Here is a 20,206-nt window from a genome sequence, read left to right as displayed (position 1 = left end):
ATGTCGCATGGGGGTCAGGATCAGTGCCCATGGAATGGCAGACCGGGGTGGTGGTTCCCATCTTCAAAAAGGGGGACCGGAGAGTGTGCTCGAATTACCGGGGTATCACACTACTCAGCCTCCCGGGGAAGGCTTATGCCAGGGTGCTGGAAAGGAGGCTCCGACCGCTTGTCGAACCACAGATTCAAGAGGAGCAGTGCGGATTCCGTCCCGGCCGTGGAACAGTGGACCAGCTCTTTACCCTCGCAAGACTACTGGAGGGGTTCTGGGAGTTTGCCCAACCAGTCTACATGTGCTTTGTGGACTTGGAGAAGGCTTTCGACCGGGTCCCTCAGGGGTTCTTGTGGGAGGTGCTGCGGGAGTATGGGGTGTCAGACCCGTTACAATGGGCGATCCGGTCTCTGTACGACTGCAGTAGGAGCTGTGTCCGCATTCTCGGTAATAAGTCAGACATGTTCCCGGTGGGTGTTGGCCTCCGCCAGGGCTGCCCTTTGTCACCGGTCCTGTTCGTGACTTTCATGGACAGGATATCTAGGCGCAGCCTCGGGGCGGAGAACGTCAGGTTCGGGGGTCTCGGGATCGCCTCTCTGCTGTTTGCAGATGATGTGGTCCTGTTAGCCTCCTCGGATCATGACCTCCAGCATTCACTGGGGCGGTTTGCAGCCGAGTGTGAAGCGGCGGGGATGAGAGTTAGCACCTCCAAATCTGAGGCCATGGTTCTCTGCCGGAAATCGGTGGATTGCTCCCTCCAGGTGGGGACGGAGTGCCTACCTCAAGCGAAGGAGTTTAAGTATCTCGGGGTCTTGTTAACGAGTGAGGGTAAGATGGAGTGGGAGATCGACAGGCGGATCGGTGCGGCTGCAGCAGTAAAGCAGGCGCTGCACCGGACCGTCTTGGTGAAGAGGGAGCTGAGCCAGAAGGCAAAGCTCTCAATTTACCACTCGGTCTACGTTCCTGCCCTCACCTATGGTCACGAACTCTGGGTCGTGACCGAAAGGACATGGTCGCGGCTACAAGCGGCCGAAATGAGTTTCCTCCGTTGGGTGGCCGGGCTCAGCCTTAGAGATAGGGTAAGGAGCTCGGTCATCAGGAGGGAGCTTGGAGTCGAGCCGCTACTCCTTCGCGTCGAAAGGAGTCAGCTGAGGTGGTTCGGGCATCTAATTAGGATGCCTCCTGGACGCCTCCCACTGGAGGTTTTCCAGGCACGTCCAACTGGGAAGAGACCCCGGGGAAGACCCAGAACACGCTGGAGAGATTACATCTCCCAGCTGGCCTGGGAACGCCTCGGGATCCCCCAGAATGAGCTGGAACATGTTGCCGGTGAGAGGGAGGTCTGGGTCAGCCTGCTTGGCCTGCTGCCACCGCGACCCGACCCCGGATAAGCGGAGGAAAATGGATGGATGGATCTTCCTCCTCTGCCTCCTTCTTCTTCTTCTTCCTCAACATGGCCGGCTCTGACTTCCAGCAGCTATCATTTAATTTAAAGTACTTGTTGAGAACACGCAGTATGTTTGAGTGTGTCATAAAGTTAGTAGAGTGCAGTGACAGGACCAGTTCGGTGTATTCACTTTTCTCTGTCCTCCTCACTTCAGTCCTCCATTGAATCTGTAACCACATCTTTCAACTACTGTTTGTATGTTTTCTATTTAATATCACTCAGTCAGCATCACTCTCTCTCTCTCGCTCCCACCCTTTAAGTCTCCTCGAGCAGAATGAAGACAAACTGCGGAGCGATAATTGGACACTAACATGAGTCAGAGCGAGATGAATGAAGACAGATGACAAGCCTTCTTTTCTAGGATGTCTGTGTTCTTAACGGGCAAATTCAACAATACAGTGAGTGAGATGCCTTTGGGTTCTCAGTTCATTGATTTGAGTAACCACAGTAAATATCTACATTGAAGCCGTCTCTTCATTCTACTGAATACATATGTTCCCTTCTTCTTAGTTTGGCTTCCTATTGTCCCCGTGCTTCTCCTTTAAGTGCTAGGCCTCTTGTGTGTTGTATGTTTTAACGTTGCAACTCCGGATAAGAGTGTAAAATTAGAGCCTAAGAAACACTGGAAATGCGGGACTGATACGGATAACACTCAGTTCTTCCTTCAGAATTTTTGTCGGAACATATTTTGCGCGCCCGCTGACACACAAATGGCAACCTTAGACACATATCTGTAGAGTTGTAGATATCAAATTACGGTTTGATAAAATGCTACTCGGCCTATTTCCTCTCTCTTCTCTGTTTTAATACTTTCTCGTGTCACCTTTACTCTCTGTTGTCCTGTCTAATAATGGAATACATGAAGTAAAGTACTTAATTAGCAACCTGAGAGAATGAAATCAAATAACTCCGGCTATGCATTTTTTGCATTTTCACATTTAACACACAAGAGACACACCCTCCTCCGCTCCTCTTTAATTAAAGAAATCTATACAGTATATGTGTTATGTCGTTTTGTCAGCATTGGCCTTGCATGACATTCAAATATTAATTCTAAAAAACAAAACACAAGCTGAAATATGTTTAAAATTCTATGAGATGTGTGCATTCGCAGAACTTCGTTCTCGGTAGGCAGAGAGACTTCTGGGGTTTTGTAATTTATAATCCACGTTCAACCCCGACTCTGGCTGATTAAAGTAGAGATTTACATAGGAGCGGCCCTTATCAATTAGCAGTGGTGCTGCACCGCTGTTGAATAGAGGAAACACAAACATTATATCAGTCCATTTTTGTTTGTTTTTAACAGAAACACATGAACAAATATTTCAAACAAGGATCCCCTGCATATTCTTATTAAAGCATTGTGATCGAGTTTTGAGGGTCATGTCAATTTTGTTCGCCTTTCCAAAATCACAAAAGCAAAAGTGTGAAGAATTGATCAAATTCAATCTGATGGGGCGACTGTGGCTAAGTGGAGAGCAGGGTAGTAGCCAAGTAGCACATCATTCAAGCTAACTACATTATTTTGTGAGGTTACATATTAGGACTGTGACATCCACCTGTCCACTCTGTCCAGATATTTATTAAATTTGGGGACTTTCACAAATTCTAAATAATATTAATTGTTTGTTCTGGTCTGTAACATGTTGATCAGTTTAGGTTCAGCCCTGTCCTGGTTGAAAGTACCAAAAAGGTCCGTTCGATAGAAAACCAGCACACAGGAAGCTACACGCTTCAAACCATGTTTATTTTTCCCAAATCAAAAGAAAAACCCAAAAGTATCACACTTCACTTGATGGACATTTTTCAAGGTTTGAAAGGGCTGATTGAAATAATCAGCAGGCTTCCACACAGCGCTCCCTAGCAACTCTCAAATGATGTGCCGAATACAGCGAAGATGCCAATTACCTCTCACCGCTGGAGAGGTAATTGCAGTATTTGGAAGGTCTGTGCATAGTTGTGATGCGACGCTCTTCCCATGATTCACTGCCAGTTCACACTTCTGTCCTGCAATTGATCACAGACCACTGAAGAGCTGCTGAAACCAGAGGAAAATGTCCAAGAAATCATCTTCATCATTTCATCCATCTGTCAGTCTAACAAGCGCTATAAAGTTGTAATCTCTTGCTAAGCTGTGTAGTATACACAGCACTCGATCATATAGAGCTCGATCCACCAAGTTTTCACCACAGCCGAGCGTATAGCCTGAATGGAAACTATGTCTGTCTTTCTCTCTGTTTGTCTGTCTCTCTCTAACACACACAAACACATGGTAACCCATGAGGTATGAGTGTGTTATGTGTGGCGGTGAAGTGTTTATTGGAGTGGACCTAATCCTCTTGAGGGAGGGGGGGGCGGATCCGCCTGGCATCTCCACTTGATCACAAGGGAAGCTCGTTCACCTCATACTTATACACACACACACACACACACACACACATATATTGTGCAGTATATGGGTGACACGAGCATGCCTACAGTTAAGCATCTCTTCCATAAAGGATTCACTGGAGCACAAATATGTTCCAAATATGGTCCACTGATACTCTCTCCTTTATCAGATTTATTTTCTCCCTCAACCATCCAACATGCTCAACCTACATTAACAGCCCGTTCTCATTCCCAGGGCACCGATTCCTAACGCTTTGTCACGGCCCTCGGTGTCTGATACCGACGCACAAGGCACCCTTCAGCGTCTGTATAAGACACACCGGGCTAACTACAGTGTAAACCCATCCGCAACGTTATTAAACGCTTAGAGATATTGCTCCAGGAGTGTGATGACAAATACCGAAAAAAAAAAACACATGCGGGAAGGCAGGAGGGAAGGTGGATGGGTCAAACAAACACAGGACTTCTTTAATAACCAGGAGACCATTCTTTAAGCTTGGTGTTCTTATCCCAGAGTGTAATTTTGAAGTTATGGTGTTTGTGACATGTTTTCCGTACTACTGTTACGTTGGTTACGTTTTACTTACTAAAATATTTTACTGAACCTAACTGAGTGGCTTTAATCCTCAATTTACATACTTATTTCAAGCCCAACCATGACGTTTTTCCTAAACCTAACTAAGTGTTTATGTTTGAATTTGGGGATTTTAACTTACATGGATACTGTACTCTTTGGGAACTGAGGATGGCTATCAATAGCTACTGGGATAACACTATCCTCTTCCTGTTTGTGTTGGGCAATGTCTGACGCACTTCCTTTGTGCTGTTAACCTTGCCTTCATTTCCATGAAGAATGTAACTGGTGACAGACAGAATTGCAGAGTGAAAGAGGGGCTTATAGGTTCCAATCTAAATGCTAAAGCGTGTCATGATTCTATAGCCATTACATTGTGCAATCAACATTTACCTCATAATGATAATTGAAGGCAAATAAGTATATTGCCTCTTGCCACTTTAATATATAAGCAAACACGTGCCCATTGGAGTCAATGGATATGCATGTCAGGGTGAGAAAGGTCAAACTCCAAACCAGTCCCATACTGAAAAACTGAACCCATTCCGCAGAGTCATCAATGCACCAGTGTCCCCTTCCCTTTTGGGAAATAGAAATATTTGCTTTCTTGCCAAGAGTTAGATGAGAACATTGATTCCAGTCTCAAAGCCAGGAAATAGTTAGCTTAGCACAAAGACAAGAGAAAAGGGGGAAAAAGCCTGGCTCTGTCCAAAGGGAACAAAACACACCTACCAACACCTCTAAAGCTCATGAATTAACACATTATATCTCGTTTGTTTAATCAGTACCAAATGCAAATTTTAGAGGACTAGTTCTCATTACGTGATTAATCTTCATCTCTAAATCTCTGCAAGAAAAAGAAACAGCATATTTCCCAGAGATATGCTTTTAACTAAACATTTCATTGTTTATTTTTATACTCTGGTGCATCTGCTGATGATCCAATAATTCAGCCATTTTTGAAGGAACTTAAAGCAGCGAAAAACCCTAATGAGATGGGGATGAAAACAATTAGATTGTGCAACAGAAAACAATAAATACTGACGGAATAGACAGGTGACGGATAAAAGATGAATGAAAAGACTTTAAGGGATTCCTGAGGAAACAAGAATGATTGATGAGGCAGGAAGAGAAAACTACAATCTGTTCCAATCCTTGTGCCACCTGTATTGTGTTCTGAGTCAAGGTGTGCATTGATATGGGTGCTTATAGGTGCACACTTTTAATCTAATTTGTAGAAAGTTTACAGGACAAAGGAAATGACAGGGAAAGACGAACTATGGGACCCAGCTAACCAAGCCAAATGTTTACAGAGACACAATTTACCTGCCTTTAAGTCTTCATACAAATAAAATGTGTGGTGTTTCCTGCCGCAAAAGGACACTGACAGCCATAGTTGATAGTAAAGAAAGTCCTCTATCGGCAAGCAGAGCTCAGAAATGTTGTATTTACCACCACAGTACCTCTCCATGAATGAAAAGATTACTAAAAATGACCATGGTGCTAGACCACTGAATCACTGCCCATGTCTTCAATCAACTCGTTCTCACTCCCAACTCGTCAATTACAGACACCGGCCAGTGCTCCTCGGCATGTGATAACGATGCACCAAGACACCCTCCATTCTGTATGGGATGCACCGGGCTTTCAACTAACTCCAATGTAAACCCATCTCCATCTGTGTCAGAGAAACAGACGTAGGACATTTGTGTAGGGCGGGTGGGAGGGGAAGTTTGATGGTCAAACAAACACAGGACTTTCACCCAGGAGATCGCTATTCATGTCCCATGCAAAACCAAGTCAAAGTTGACTTATTTTACTGTAGTTTTGTTTCTTTACTAACGGCAGTTACGTAACAAATGTACTTGGTTTATTGCCAACCGTGCAATCTTTTCTTAAGCCTTTCCAAGTAATTTTGTTGCCCGGAACTAAGCAGGTAGCTTTGGTGCATTAGTTAACCTACTATACATGCTATAGTAGCACTGGGTCAAAGTAATCCTGCACATGTGAAAATGATAGTAAGGATATGTTGGTTGTACATTTGCATATACCATTTATATTTGTAAATACCAGTTTGTTTGTTTTTTAATCTGAAATTGTCATCACCATGGTTCAAAGTGTGTTTCTGTTTCAGCTATTGCTTTACAAAATCAAGGCATGCTATTGTTGGAATGAGATGAGTGCATGCAGCCTGATGTATAACATAAAGCACTGTATAAAAATGCACAAAGTCATCTGAGAACTAAGATGTATTGATGAAACTGCGAGCGAGTGTGGAACTCCTTAAAAAGAGAGCTGAAAAAGCAGCGTGTGTGCACGAGCTGGAATAGGTATTTTCAATTATTTTCTGAAGTATGCAGTCTGGAGTAGACAGAGGAACTAAAGGAGAGAACAGAGACAATCCATCAAACAGACAGTCTGCACAGACAGAGCAAACGAAAAAAAAAAATCAAAAGGAAAAAGGAATTGCCTCATACGCATCTGAACACCTTGCTACAAGCAGATCTTAATATGCTAAATCTGTCACAACTCACAAGGAGATGAATAGAAACGCCTCTGTAACATACTGTGTATGGAGACACCACAAAAGGAAGCATTCATATTTAAATCATTTTTTCTCCAAACATCAGCAGCCCGAAGATCACAAATGATCATGTCTCCGTCTTAATAGGTACTAAATGTGCATTGCTGTGCTTGTCCAGAACTAGACTTTCCAAAGAGCACATATCACCCCGATAGCGTGGGTGGAACTGCAGCTTCTTTTCCTTTAGATTGTTGCCATCACTGCTCAAAAGAAGCTACATGCATCCATGTTTTTGCACACCAGATAAGACCCTCCGCAATCCCAGTTGTGTTACAGCATGTCAATCAAAACAGGAATTTAAACATTAAACACTGTTCTTTCCACAGCCTGATACGTTTTCGAGTAGAAGAAAGTTTCGCTTCAGCTGTGGAGGAAGGTGCATCTCTCCTGTGTTTTGTTTTTTGCAGAACATTTACATTTCTTTGTCTCACATGCCTTTACGGGAATTCAGCACTAAGAGTGACTGGAGACTGGGGACTTATAGGCTTTTTGCTTATTTTGAACTTTTTTTCTGTATTCTTTTTCTAAATAAAAAAACATTTCCCCTTAAAAAGGAAATACTATTTCTATGATGTCGTGGAGTATACCTTTCAAGAATAACTTTATGTTCTCGGGGGCCATCGTGTATCTGCTGCAAACTCAAAATGAAGATTTCAGGTTTTGGTTAGGTTGCCAATTTGAATCTCGTGGGATTTAGGTTCCCAAAGTGTCATCTCTGTTTTGTTTTTTTATAACCAGTAAAATCGGCAAATCTTTTACTTATTTCACCCATAGTTGAAATAATGGCGCAATGATGAAATAATGAAATGCCTGTCTGCTGCCAGCGTGAAGAGGACACTCTCCACTATCAACACCCGCAAGGCAACAGGTCCAGACAACATCCCTGGTCGTGTGTTGAAGGACTGCGCAGAGGAGCTTAAGGATGTCTTCACGGATGTCTTTAATACTTCTCTGAGACAAGCTGTTGTACCATCATGCTTCAAGGCCACCATCATCATACCTGTGCCAAAGAAATCCACTCCGTCCTGCTTTAATGACTACCGTCCAGTGGCACTGACCCCCATAATCATGAAGTGCTTTGAACGGCTAGTCATGTCACATATCAAATCCATTCTTCCCCCCACCCTGGACCCTTTCCAGTAATCTGCTCTGCTCTCCACCCAGCCCTCACCCATCTGGACTCAAAAGACTCATATGTGAGAATGCTGTTCATAGACTTTAGTTCAGCATTCAACACCATAATCCCACAAAAACTCATCTTCAAACTTGACCAGCTGGGGCTCAACACCTCGCTGTGTAACTGGCTGCTGGACTTCCTCAGTGAGAGGCCACAAGCAGTACGTGTCGGCAACAACACCTCGAGCAGCATCACACTGAGCACAGGGGCCCCTCAAGGCTGCGCTCAGTCCACTGCTCTTCACCTTGCTGACACACGACTGCACTACAACCTACAGCACCAATCACATGGTCAAGTTTGCAGACGACACAACGCGCCACGTCATTTTATGTGGCCCGCGAATCCGCCAGCAAAAAAAACAAAGTTACAAATTTCTTTTTCTTTTTTTTTCTTTTTTTTTTGGAAAAGAAATTTAAAGTTAGACTTGGAAATAGAAGTATCCCCATGGTCGAAATTATGAGATAGAAAGTTGAGATTCTGAGATAGCATGTTGTCTGTGTACCAACATTAAAACTATCACAACAGGTGGACAGGAGAGGGAACAGCCCGTAAAGAGGTTTTCCAACAAGTGATTGAGTTGAAAAAGATCGACAAATAATCCCAAAATGTCCACGAAGAGAAAAATTGATGCAGAGGGAAGAAAATGTAATTTAAGATGGGAAAGCGAATACATGTTTGTGCTTCAAGGAGAAAAATGGGTCTGTCTTCTGTGTTATGATGCATGTCGGTGAAGAAGGAATACTATTCACGTCGGCATTTTGACACCAGACACGGAGCTAAATTTAGCCTCCAAGAAAAACATAAAATTGTCCAAGAATTAAAAGGCAGACTGCAATCACAGCAGAATATATTTACATAAGCTACAGCCCAGTGCATGCTGAAGGTATGTGAGCAGGTGAGCTCCGATCAGATACAGACTTTTACAAATGTCAGTTTGTGAAGAAACACCATCGCAGACCGAGTTCAGGAACTAGCAGCAATCTAACAACACAGCTAGCTAAGAGACGAGCAGGTACTCGTCTTCTTCATTAGCTGTTGATGAAAGCACAGACAGCACGGACACAGAGCATCTATCCACGTTTATAAGACCTGATCTCAGTGAGGAGCTCTTGGATGTAGCTGCCATGACATTATGACATTAGTGATGCAGAGAGGTGACAAAAATAGCTTTGAACAAAGTCAATGTAATAACTTGTGTTTGATATTTGTCTTTGTTATTTTCTTTAATAGTTTGATCTTTGATAGAGTAATGTGGGTTTCTTAACCCTAAATTAAAATGATTTATGTTATAATAACAGAAATGTGCTTAAATATCATTTTACATTTATATAACTGCAAAAACAATATTTTTACACTTGAATAAACAATAATCAAATGCAGAGAGAGTTATTTAACAATATGTTAGGGAGTAGTTACAGTTATACAGTCTTACAGTTACAACCGGCCCTTTGAGGGAAACCATGATGCTGATGTGGCCCGGAGTGAAAATGAGTTTGACACCCCTGAACTACGTGATTAAGTAACTTGTTATTTTAGCTGTACTATTCATTTTTGTTAGAGGTCTATCGCTTATGAAATACTTCCAAAGCTAAATTCAAAAGTAGATGCAATGTCCAAAGCAACCACTCCTCTACTGTCCTCGTAGATAACAGAACAAATTGAGAGTCCATTTAAGGTCTTCTCAACTAATGACTCGAATTATTGATGTGCAACACATCAAAATCATGAAGATGGACCACATGACATTATGTTTCAAATCAACCACTTAGCCTAGCCCGGTAAAGTGCTTAACAACATGTTTTCACTCCCCACCTGTCAAATGTGGCATTAAGTATCCCTACGCTTCAAACCATGAAAGCCCTTTGTTCCCCTCTGGCGTCCGTTTTGCACATGTCCGTTTATACTTTTCAAAATAAACAATTTTGTTGGATTTAGGCAACAAATCTACCTGGTTAGGTTCCGGAAAAGATGTGGTTGGGGTTAAAATAATGACTTTGACATAGTTAAGTCGGCTACTTAACGTTATGCCTATAACCTATGTTATTGAACGCTACAGAATTTTACGTAACTTAAAATAAGTCAGCGTTGCCTTTCGGTTTCACACAGGACACAAACAGAAGCACTGTGTTTTTTTGACGCAGACTTGTTCACCCTACGTCACCTGGGTTCCTCCTTTACTCTAGCCATGACTACAAGCACAGTGTCACAGTTGGAAGCCTAGGGCCACTGACCAAGCTGCCGTATTTGAAGAATTGGGAGTGAGAATGAGCTGACAGTACAGACAACCTGATGACAGGATGGATCAAGTCAGGTGGAAAGGACAAGTGATCTGAATTAAGGTGTAAAATTACAATATCATCGTCAGGTACAAACTTAAATGTGGAACAGGAAACAGACCGATTCCAGGGGGCAGCTTAATTAATTCCACCTGTAGTTTAAAGTCGCACCAATATCTTGACCAACATTAGCTGGTGTAAGCTGTTACCCTTTAGAGCAACATGCAAATCAGTGGCCTAATTCTCCGGCTATAGTTGAAAAATAGCAGCTCTATTATTCTGTTTGGTGGGACCATCAATCATCATAACAGAGCTGCTCAGGTCGGCTCTGCAGCCCCAACATGATGTATTAATTACTTAAGTTTACCAGCAAACCTCCCTCGCACCCTCACGCTTCTCTTTTGTATTCTTACAGTGTGTGGCGTTTAAAAGTACACATTGTTTTTAGCATGGTTCCTATATTACTAAAATTGTATTTTTTCTGTTTTTTGTTGGATTTTTTAACTATACTCTAACACTTACATGTTGTTTATTATGCAAGTGAAATGTGAAGTAGTTTCAACATGTGGTCTAATAACAGAGTTAATTGTTATTTCCCCCAATTTTCCGCCTTTTCTGTTCTCTTTAGGTACATTGTTGTTACATACTAGGGCTATGCACTTGCATTTGTTTTAGCGCTGCAACTAAAGATTATTTCTATTATCAGTTAATCTGCTTATAATGTTCTCACTTGAATATTTAATTGTTTGGTCTGTAAGCTGTCAGAGATACTGTCAACAGTCTAAAATCAAAAGATCAGGACTGAGAAACTGCAACCAGACAATTATTTTGGCATTTTTGCTTAAGAAAAAATTAATTAATTACTCGATCATCAAAATTGTGTCTAAAATGTTTCTGTCACATAAATAATCTATTCAACAGACTCAAAACTGTGCCAGAATGCACAGTTTCAGTGTCAGTGTTCCATGTAGACTTTAAAGTACTGTTTCTGTTTCAGTTTTGAAGTTGAATTTGATTTATGAAAAATGTATAAATGCTGATGGAACATTGGTTGAGATCATTTTCAAGATAAATTATGCATTTGTCTTACAAAAAAAGAACCAAACAGAAAGTCATTTGAAAGACGAAATAACTCAACAAAAGACTGCTTCAACTGAAACAAAAAACAACGGAATGAATCTGAACTCATAAAATCACACAGTTCACCACTATGAAGGAAGTGAGGAAGGTTGATGTATTCATTCTCCCATCAATGCACATCCATCACATCAAAATGCCTGACCATGCAGTCATTATTGAACATTTCAAACCCTATTAATATCCTGTAAAGTCTATTGTGCTGGCCGCTTGAGGACGTTGAAAAAGGATATTTGCGTAAAGAAAATAGTTCTGATCCATCATGCAAGACATGAATTCTATGTATCTGACCATAATGTCCTCTAGCAATGCAGGGACACTTTGGTTTCAGCGGTCTGGGGAGGACAAGCATGATGGAGGGGACGGTGCCATCAATCAGCACATAATCTGAGAAGGCACACTGTCAATGACAAAAGAGAAATAAACAAGACAGTCGGGATAATACAGCAAATATGCTCCAATAAACTGGAACAACAGCAGGACTCTGAGATGAATCTGCTCAGCTGATTTATCAGACGCTACACTACAAATCAAACATTAGCGGACGCTGTGGAAGAACAGTTACTGTAGTGACCAAGTAGTCATGACCTGAAAGACATGTGAGTGACAGAAATAGAGAGCCGGAGAGGTCGGAAGGACAAAGAAAATGGAAAAATGAAGCCCAGCTAACCTGAGGGGACGTGCAACCTTCACCGCTTCTATTATAAAAAGACAGCAGCTGCAGCTCTTTAGTCATTACTGCGGAACTGAGAATGAGCCCTTTACGTGTGGATTCACACGTAAAGGGCTCAACTCTGCATATGTAGGATGTCGAGGTGGTCGAGGTTGGCGACCCATGTCCACTATTGAAATAGAGTTACAGGTAACTTATATTTTGCCTTATATCTCATTATTGAAGTTATTAATTGAACTACTGTCTTTGTACATTGTCTCATTCACTGTGCTAAAGAGTGACAATTGTGATGCGAAGTGGGAACGACTTTGCCGATGTGTGTTAGTGAAAAGAAGACGACGACCTGGGAGTAGTTCTTTATAGTCCTTATTGTCGTCTTAACCATCAACAATCTACACTGGCGCCTTAAAATTACTGGTGAAAACAAACAGCCAAAACTGACCAACAATAGTTTCAGCAGTCCGCTAGGCATATATTTTTTAATACACAACAAACTTTATGCTAATGCTCAAATTATTGTGTTAGAAACACCATTTTGTGAAATAATCAACAAATTTAACCACATTTGTCGTGTTGTAGATACAAAAAAATGTAACAAAAATAACAAAATAATGATCTTTCTGGCTGGTCAAAGCTTTCTACCAAGTCATAGTGTAACATTGAAATGAATGTAATAAATGTGAATTACTTTCTTCCACAAAGGGATTATGTGATACTGTAATGACATTACCTTAATAGGGTTAAGCATCTTGGTTTTAGATAAGTTGAAGAATGAATTTAAGTTTAGGATGGAACACTTAAATAAGAGAAACTTTTCCTGGAAAGGAAAACTCCCAGATGAAACCCCCCCCCCCCCCCCCCCCCCCTTGCATGAGTTGACAATTTAGCTGGCAGGTAAGATTAAACTTGCGCTGCCACTCAATTCCACAACCGTTGTGTGTGTCTGTGTGCCTATTTGGAGCCCTTCATATTGGAAAGAGCAAAAAAAAAGAAAAAGAAATGACAGTGAATCTGTCTTACCTTTGTATTTAAAGCAACAAGAGAGCAGGAGATGTTCTCATATCTGGAAGCTGCCCAGTACAACCAGCTTCAAACTGTTGGCCACTGAGCAGCTTTGCTGAGGTGGGGATTAAATGTCCTGCATGAATGCACACTGATATTGCGACAAAAAAAAAAAAAATGAGCAGGAAGTGACCAATTTCCCCACTCAACTTTTCCCAAACAGGACAGAATTACGAGATCACACGTCTGAACTTTGGATCGCTGCTCCTCACTATCAGTCTGCAATCCATCCACTCGCTCAGGTGTTCCAACCAGCATGACTTCAGGAGAGCAGGTGGATGGAGATGTGTGAAACGTTCCACAGTGCAGTATTTCCTCTCTGGCAAAGGGTGCATGTTGACTTTCAGATGTGCTGAAGCGTGTAACAGAAAGTAATGATGTCGGACCAGAGTCAGTTATCCTACAGCTCTACGTCTAGAAGAACTGGTGCCCACAGGAAGTATAAATTAAGATACAGGTGACATTATTACATTTGGGAGTACTGACTTTAATTTAAGCCACAGCTAGTGACAGATTAAGCGTGGCTGTAACATTTTTTTCCCGTTTCTCAAAGTGTTTCCCTGCACAAAACTTTGATCCTTATCCAGTGACTTTATATACATCAATTTATGCAAATTGTGTCCCAAAAGAATACTGTGTACCCAAATAACCTCCCTCCATCACCACATCCAGACGCACCGACTTTAAGACTAATCTGATAAAAGCCGACTTTAAACAATAATCAAATACCTTTTCAGCCAGTGCCTCCAAATGATTTAATTCTCTGGAAATTGGAAGAGATATATCCTTGGCAGAGTCGGGTTGGCTGAATGTGCAGTGATAGCAGTCACTCTGATGGTAGATCTCGCTGTGCAAAGTCTTTGAAGTGGTGGACCTCAGAAAAGGAATTTATTTATGAGACAATGATTGTGAGACATGGCCAAGTGTTAAAGCATCAACACAATGGGGAGTTTTTAAACCACGACAATCGTGTCACCTGCCAAAGGTTTATTTCTTTAAAAAAAAGATCTGAAGCTCAGTTACAGTTCAGTTAGGAAAAATAACTTTTCTTTGCTTCTCTACTCCTACATTCACCACTTCCTGTAAGCCGCGGGGCTTCTATTCATCAGTTCAAAATCGAAAGACAAGGTCAGTATAGAATTGGAAAGGCAAAAAAAAAAAGAATTGCTTAGTGTGACGAAAAGGAAGCAGATACGGCAAGAAATTGTGTGAGCGGGATTGCACACAAGCTGCTTTGGTTCATTGTCATCACTATCAGCAGGCTTCCGTCCAGCAGCAAGGCTGAGGATATACTTGATTTTAACGATGCCTATGTGTACACAAGCCCCTGCATAGTAACAGCATATAGTTCCAATTATTGCCAGTTTGCTTCTACCTGCAGGATTAAAAGGCCATTCGGGAGCAGATCAGGACCGAATCATCCCAGACTGACACTGGAATGTTTTCCTCAGGAACTTCTGATTGTGCACAGGTTAACAGTTAGTTATTGTCGTTTTGGGAAACCTTTTTGTTTCTGTGATAATTACCAGACAAAACACACACAACAACAAAATACAGCACGATTAAAGACATACATCAAACAGCAGTCAGCCGCTAATTTAACATCACATCTATGATATACTGTCCCCACCATACATGCACATATTATCTAGTTGATCTAAGAAGGAATCCATCCATTGATTAATCCACTATATATGAATGAGGTCAAACTCCTCTAAAAAAAATCATAGTTGGTGTTTATCTATTCCGCAGTTTGTCCCGATTCACAATGAGTTTATATTTATGTAAATGTGGCCATTTACATAACAATTGTTGAGACCCACTAAATAAGCTTCTTTCAGCACAGACAAAAGATTGTCCTGGTCAGTGTCAGTATTTGCGGAATGATAAAAGCAGCCTTTAAAATGAGAGACAGCATATTTCATGGGTTATTCCCTCAGGAATAAATCTTATCATAAAAGAGTTGAACCAATCCCAAAACACGCTGCTCTTTGCAAAACTACAAACTACCCAAGTGTGCTGTTTCTTTAACTCAACTGGGTCCATTGATTAAACGCACACTGCTGCCATATGCTCGTCTTTACAATGTTTCTGTAACTAAGGCTTTTTATTTCACTCGGTATCTAAACAAGGCAGCGTCTGGAAGGGTATGTGGCAGCACATTGTGCAGATATACAAAAAAAAACATTAACTTGACATTGATTTTTGCTGGCTGAAAACGCATATTTTGCGAAGCCACTTTTAGGTTTTTTTTTCTATACAAGACTATAAAATTGTGTCCTGAAATCCCTGTTGGGCAGGGCAAAGCTGGGCCTCAGATTGAATCCACTTCCTAAAAAAAAGGAGCAGTTTGTATGATTTAGTGACATCTATTGTTGAGGTTGCAGATTGCAGGCAACTGAACTCCCCTTTGCCCACCCCTCCATATTCAAGTGTGTTGGAGAACTACGGTGGCCTTCAGGTAACGTAATGATGTGAAAGGCTCTCTCTAGAGCCAGTGTTTGGTTTGTCCTTTCTGGGCTACTGTAGAAACATTGCGAACCCCGTGAAGAAGACCCGCTCTCTATGTAGATATGAAGGGCTCATTTTAAGTTAACGAAAACACAACAAATCTTTGTTCCAGGTACACGAATGAAAACATAGTTATGAATATGATATCCTATTTCTTCCTAAATACACACTGCTCCTTTAATTCCCATTAATTGAACTTTTAGTACCTCCCTTTGTGTGTGTGTGTGTAAATATGAAAGCATGTACAGCATCACAGAGGACTGTAAGATGAGAAGTTTCCGTGTTGAGGCTGGTAAAAACGGGTACACAGACTGATACCAAAAATCCTAAAATTGTATTTGAATGTCTCTCAGTCAGCCCATGTTTCCCACATTAGTGACATTTCTATCCCGCCGATGTCATTTTGACTGAACATAGAAGCAACAGTAGCGGTTGCTACAAGCAGTTAATATCAAAAAGATCAAAGAGATATGTTGATTTATGAGTTGTAATTTCTTCAAGTTGACTTACAACAGCTGGTTGCTGCCGTGTCGAACCCATCCAAGCTTCTAGACATTGTTGTGACCACTTTGCTGTCATTATAAATAATATCACCATTCTTAATCCCACAAACAAAGCTCCGATTGTTCAACTGTTTCACCAGCTGGCAGAAACGGCCATCGGTGAGCACAACACGAGACCCGAGGGCGGCAGTGCGGGACTGGAGCCAGGCCAAACCATAGCTCCAAATCAGTATGACTGTAAGTAGGAAACAAGTGACACTAATGACATTGTCTATCCATTATCTGTTACAGCTTATCCTTTACAGCAGTCATTCCCAAAGACCGGGTCGGGACCCACAGGTGGGTGGCATGAGATTTAATTAGGGTCGGCAAATACTGTACATTTGCAGAATTTGTTCCATAGTCTTTAATTTAACATTTATATCAGCAGTACACCTTTGAGCCTGGAAGATTGGTCTAATAATTGTAGCCTAATTACAACACTGGATGTAATATCAAAAGCTAGCGTTTTTCTAATGACATTGGGGAGATAGGCTGGGTATACCCTGCCAGTCAATCACAGGGCTGATACATACAAAAACCGTATTAACCTAACCTGCATGTGTTTGAACTGTGGGAGAAAACCCACGCTAACACGGGGAGAAACATGCAAACTAGTTAACTCCTTTATACCGGTCAGGGTCACACGGACTGGAGCTTCTGAATAAACAATGATATTAAATAGAAACGTACTCGCTGTCATTCAACGGTAACATTTCTATTATTATGTGGTAAGAGCTCCGTGTGCCGACCACAATGACGTTAAAGGCGCTCTATCCATCTGGGAGGAAGGCGCATTAACCTTAAACTGATATTTAAATGCCAAGACAGTATGTGTGTGTGTAGGACGAGCATATAGGAAATGTAACTCAATCGAGGCCTACCCTTTCCAGCTGCATATTATATCAGATTATGCAGTCAGAGATGACTGATTGCAGGGGCCAATGTTTTCATCAATTAGGCCCAATTACCAAACAGCTCCAGTAGCACCCGACCTCAACCTTCTCAATTATTCAGTGATGTTGTGTTGTTCTTAGCCAAAGAGATTTTTCAACTGCCAAACAAGCTTGTTTTTTTTAACAATATGTATGAGTGAAGGTATGTGCACACATGCATGTTCATATGAATATGCAGCCGGGCTTATTTTATCGCAGGCACAAAACAACCTGGAACTTTAGTGATCTAGTGCAGAGATTTAGAGAGGGCGCTTTGTCTTTTTTGTTTCAACTCCTGCAGCTACTTTCTTATTCCATATTGTAAGAGGAAGAAAATATTCTTTTATCTATTTCTTTTTTCCACAACTGGCAATTTTAGGGCTACAGCGAACAGTTATTTACATAATCAAACAACCATTTATTGTCTATAAAATGTCATATAAAAGTGAAAAATGTCCATCACAGTTTCCCAGAGTCCAAGGTGATCTTCAAATGATAATCAGTTTAGAAATCATAGAAGACTAACGACACCAGCAAATATTTACGTTAAAGAAGCTGGAAACAGAGTTATTACCTTATTTCTCTCATCAAAATGACTCAAATAGATAAATCCATTTTCAAAATAGCTGCCATTTCATTTTATAATCGATTAATCAGCTGATTGTTGCAGCTCTCTGTGTTTTCCTCCTGATTTTCTCCTCATATCCTTAAGTACTGTCCTATACTGCTGTTTTTTTAGCATTAAGAGCAAAAGTATGTGTCATTACTTTTATTATGACTCCTATTGTGTCTTTGCTATTATTGTTATTTTATTATTATTCTGTGGGCGAAAAGCCAAAAGAGTATTTGGCAGTGAAGCAGCTTGTGTGAGAGTGTGTGCGAGGGAACACAGCTCTGGTCGAGTGGTCTGCACTCCTCCAGTACGCAAAGCCAACTGGGCCTCCAGATGGTCACTGGGAAAACCTGGGATCAGACCAGGGACTGTGTGTTTACCTCAGTCCGTCCAAAACTACAAACGAGTGAGCGCGTGTTCACATCCATCTTAACAACTGTGGGAAAATTATTTCAGGTCCTGCTTCCTAATTACACTCAACAAAACAAAACTATAACCCACGATCATAAAATACATCTGGTAGCTGTTCCAAAAAGATATAAAATGCAAAACGGACTTCTAATTAATTTGCCAATTTAAAGTCTGTTATGTCTGGCCGATTTCATCTATGAGCTTATCGCACATATATTGGCATAGAGGAATATGTTGGCTGATAAGTAGCACAAAACTACACTACAAAACAAAACAAATGAACATTTTGAGGTAGTTTAAAGGTCCATTTGGATCTTTTTTTTTAGGTTTTTATATAATTCTGCAGCTGACCCAGTGGTGTTACTTTCTGCATGAGGATGCTGCTACATAGACAATATGTACATACTTATAGTAATAGTGTATTTCATACAGTAAGTAGGTATTTGTCCTGTTTGGAGAAGCAGACAGGAGTACTGGCACAGCAGTTAAGCAATGTACTGCTGTTGACGCCGCGTAAGTTTGGATCCTAAAGCCACACAATAACACAAACAAACTAACCTATTGATGCAGCCGTAAACCAGCAACTGCCGCGTTCACCGTGGTGAAATTACTGTTTTTGTCATTGGAGTACTGTGGCTTTGAAGAGAGCATTGATAAAAGGCTTCAGTTCCCTATCGAAAAGGGCTGTCTGATGGCAAGGTCAAGTGGTGGAAATATTCTAAATAAATGTATGAAGTGGCTAAATATGGTATTCTGCTGCTCCCATCAACAGCTGCTTCGCCTTGCCAACTACAACAACAGTAATTTTACCTTGCAGACCAGGGAAGTATACATACAACCCCACTTTAAAAAATCCAAACTAACCCTTTTAGTTATTACCAAACAGCTAATGTTGACTTATTTTTCAGCTGTAAAATGTTCCGCTCCATACATATATTGGTCTCAAATGTGTTTTCTAAACTCAACGTACAAACATTAATATCGGTATCAGCCTGAAAATCCCAGAATCCATCAGGCTATTAAGTTAGAAGCCCTCATATTGGCCAACGTGTCAAAATTCTTATCATAAATCACAGTTAGACTTTAAGCATTTGAAAGAAGCATCAATCAGAAGCATGTAGCAGCATCTCCCTTCAACCTGTTGTATGTATCCGACCCGTGCTTTTTGTTCTGCACAGACACAGTGAATGCAGATTGCAGACAAACAGTCCACCCCTCTTTCCCTGGAATACACAGGCACTGTGAGAAATCAAAAAATCACACTATGTTGCACCAAACGCCTGGAACCACAGAGACAGTCAAGCTGCTTATCCAAACATCTCATCTCATTAACCTCATAAAGAATGTCACTTAGGATTCTGTCATGACAGGGCAGGGTCTAAGTGCAGCTGGGATTGAGATCTTATCTCTGCCAAGGGTAAGATGTGACATCTTGCCAAAAAAATCTTGGGGATGTTCGCGATAGTGTCCTATTTTTAGAGAAGCAATTTAGGGTTTTTCTAACTGCGGTAGTTTTTAACCATTAGAAACACACCCGTGGTGAGAACGCACGGTAGACGCCTGGAGCAGGTGTAAACACTGTGTGATATGAAACAGCCTTTAATCAGGAGAACTCCATGCATGAGCTGCATGAGCTCCTGCTTTGTGGCAGTGATGAGGACTTACTTTTTGTCGTGGCATTCTTGTCTCTGCGTTTGTCTGTTTTAGGGACATTTCAGATAAACTTGAGCATTAAAAGTGTTGCGTTGAGATGTTGTGAAATGTTCCTCTAATTTCTAATAAAGTCTTTTACTGATCAGATTATCTCCAAAATGCATCGTCACAAACTTAGTTTAAATATTGCCATTTTGGAGATAATATATTGGACAATATACTAATATTA

At 41.3% G+C, this 20,206-nt stretch overlaps 1 protein-coding gene across 1 annotated transcript in view; it reads right to left on the bottom strand.

Moving 5' to 3' along the window:
• LOC142942102 (exostosin-1) overlaps window positions 1–20,206 on the bottom strand; it is a 341,430-nt gene that overhangs the window by 252,461 nt on the left and 68,763 nt on the right. The gene's annotated exons all lie outside the window — the stretch shown is intronic.

Source organism: Anarhichas minor, unplaced genomic scaffold (assembly GCF_050575085.1).
Source record: "Anarhichas minor isolate MPS153535 unplaced genomic scaffold, ASM5057508v1 ptg000136l, whole genome shotgun sequence".
NCBI classification, from domain to species: domain Eukaryota; kingdom Metazoa; phylum Chordata; class Actinopteri; order Perciformes; family Anarhichadidae; genus Anarhichas; species Anarhichas minor.
The sequence above is the reverse complement of the archived record's forward strand: the minus strand, read 5'-3'. Positions and strand labels throughout refer to the sequence as shown.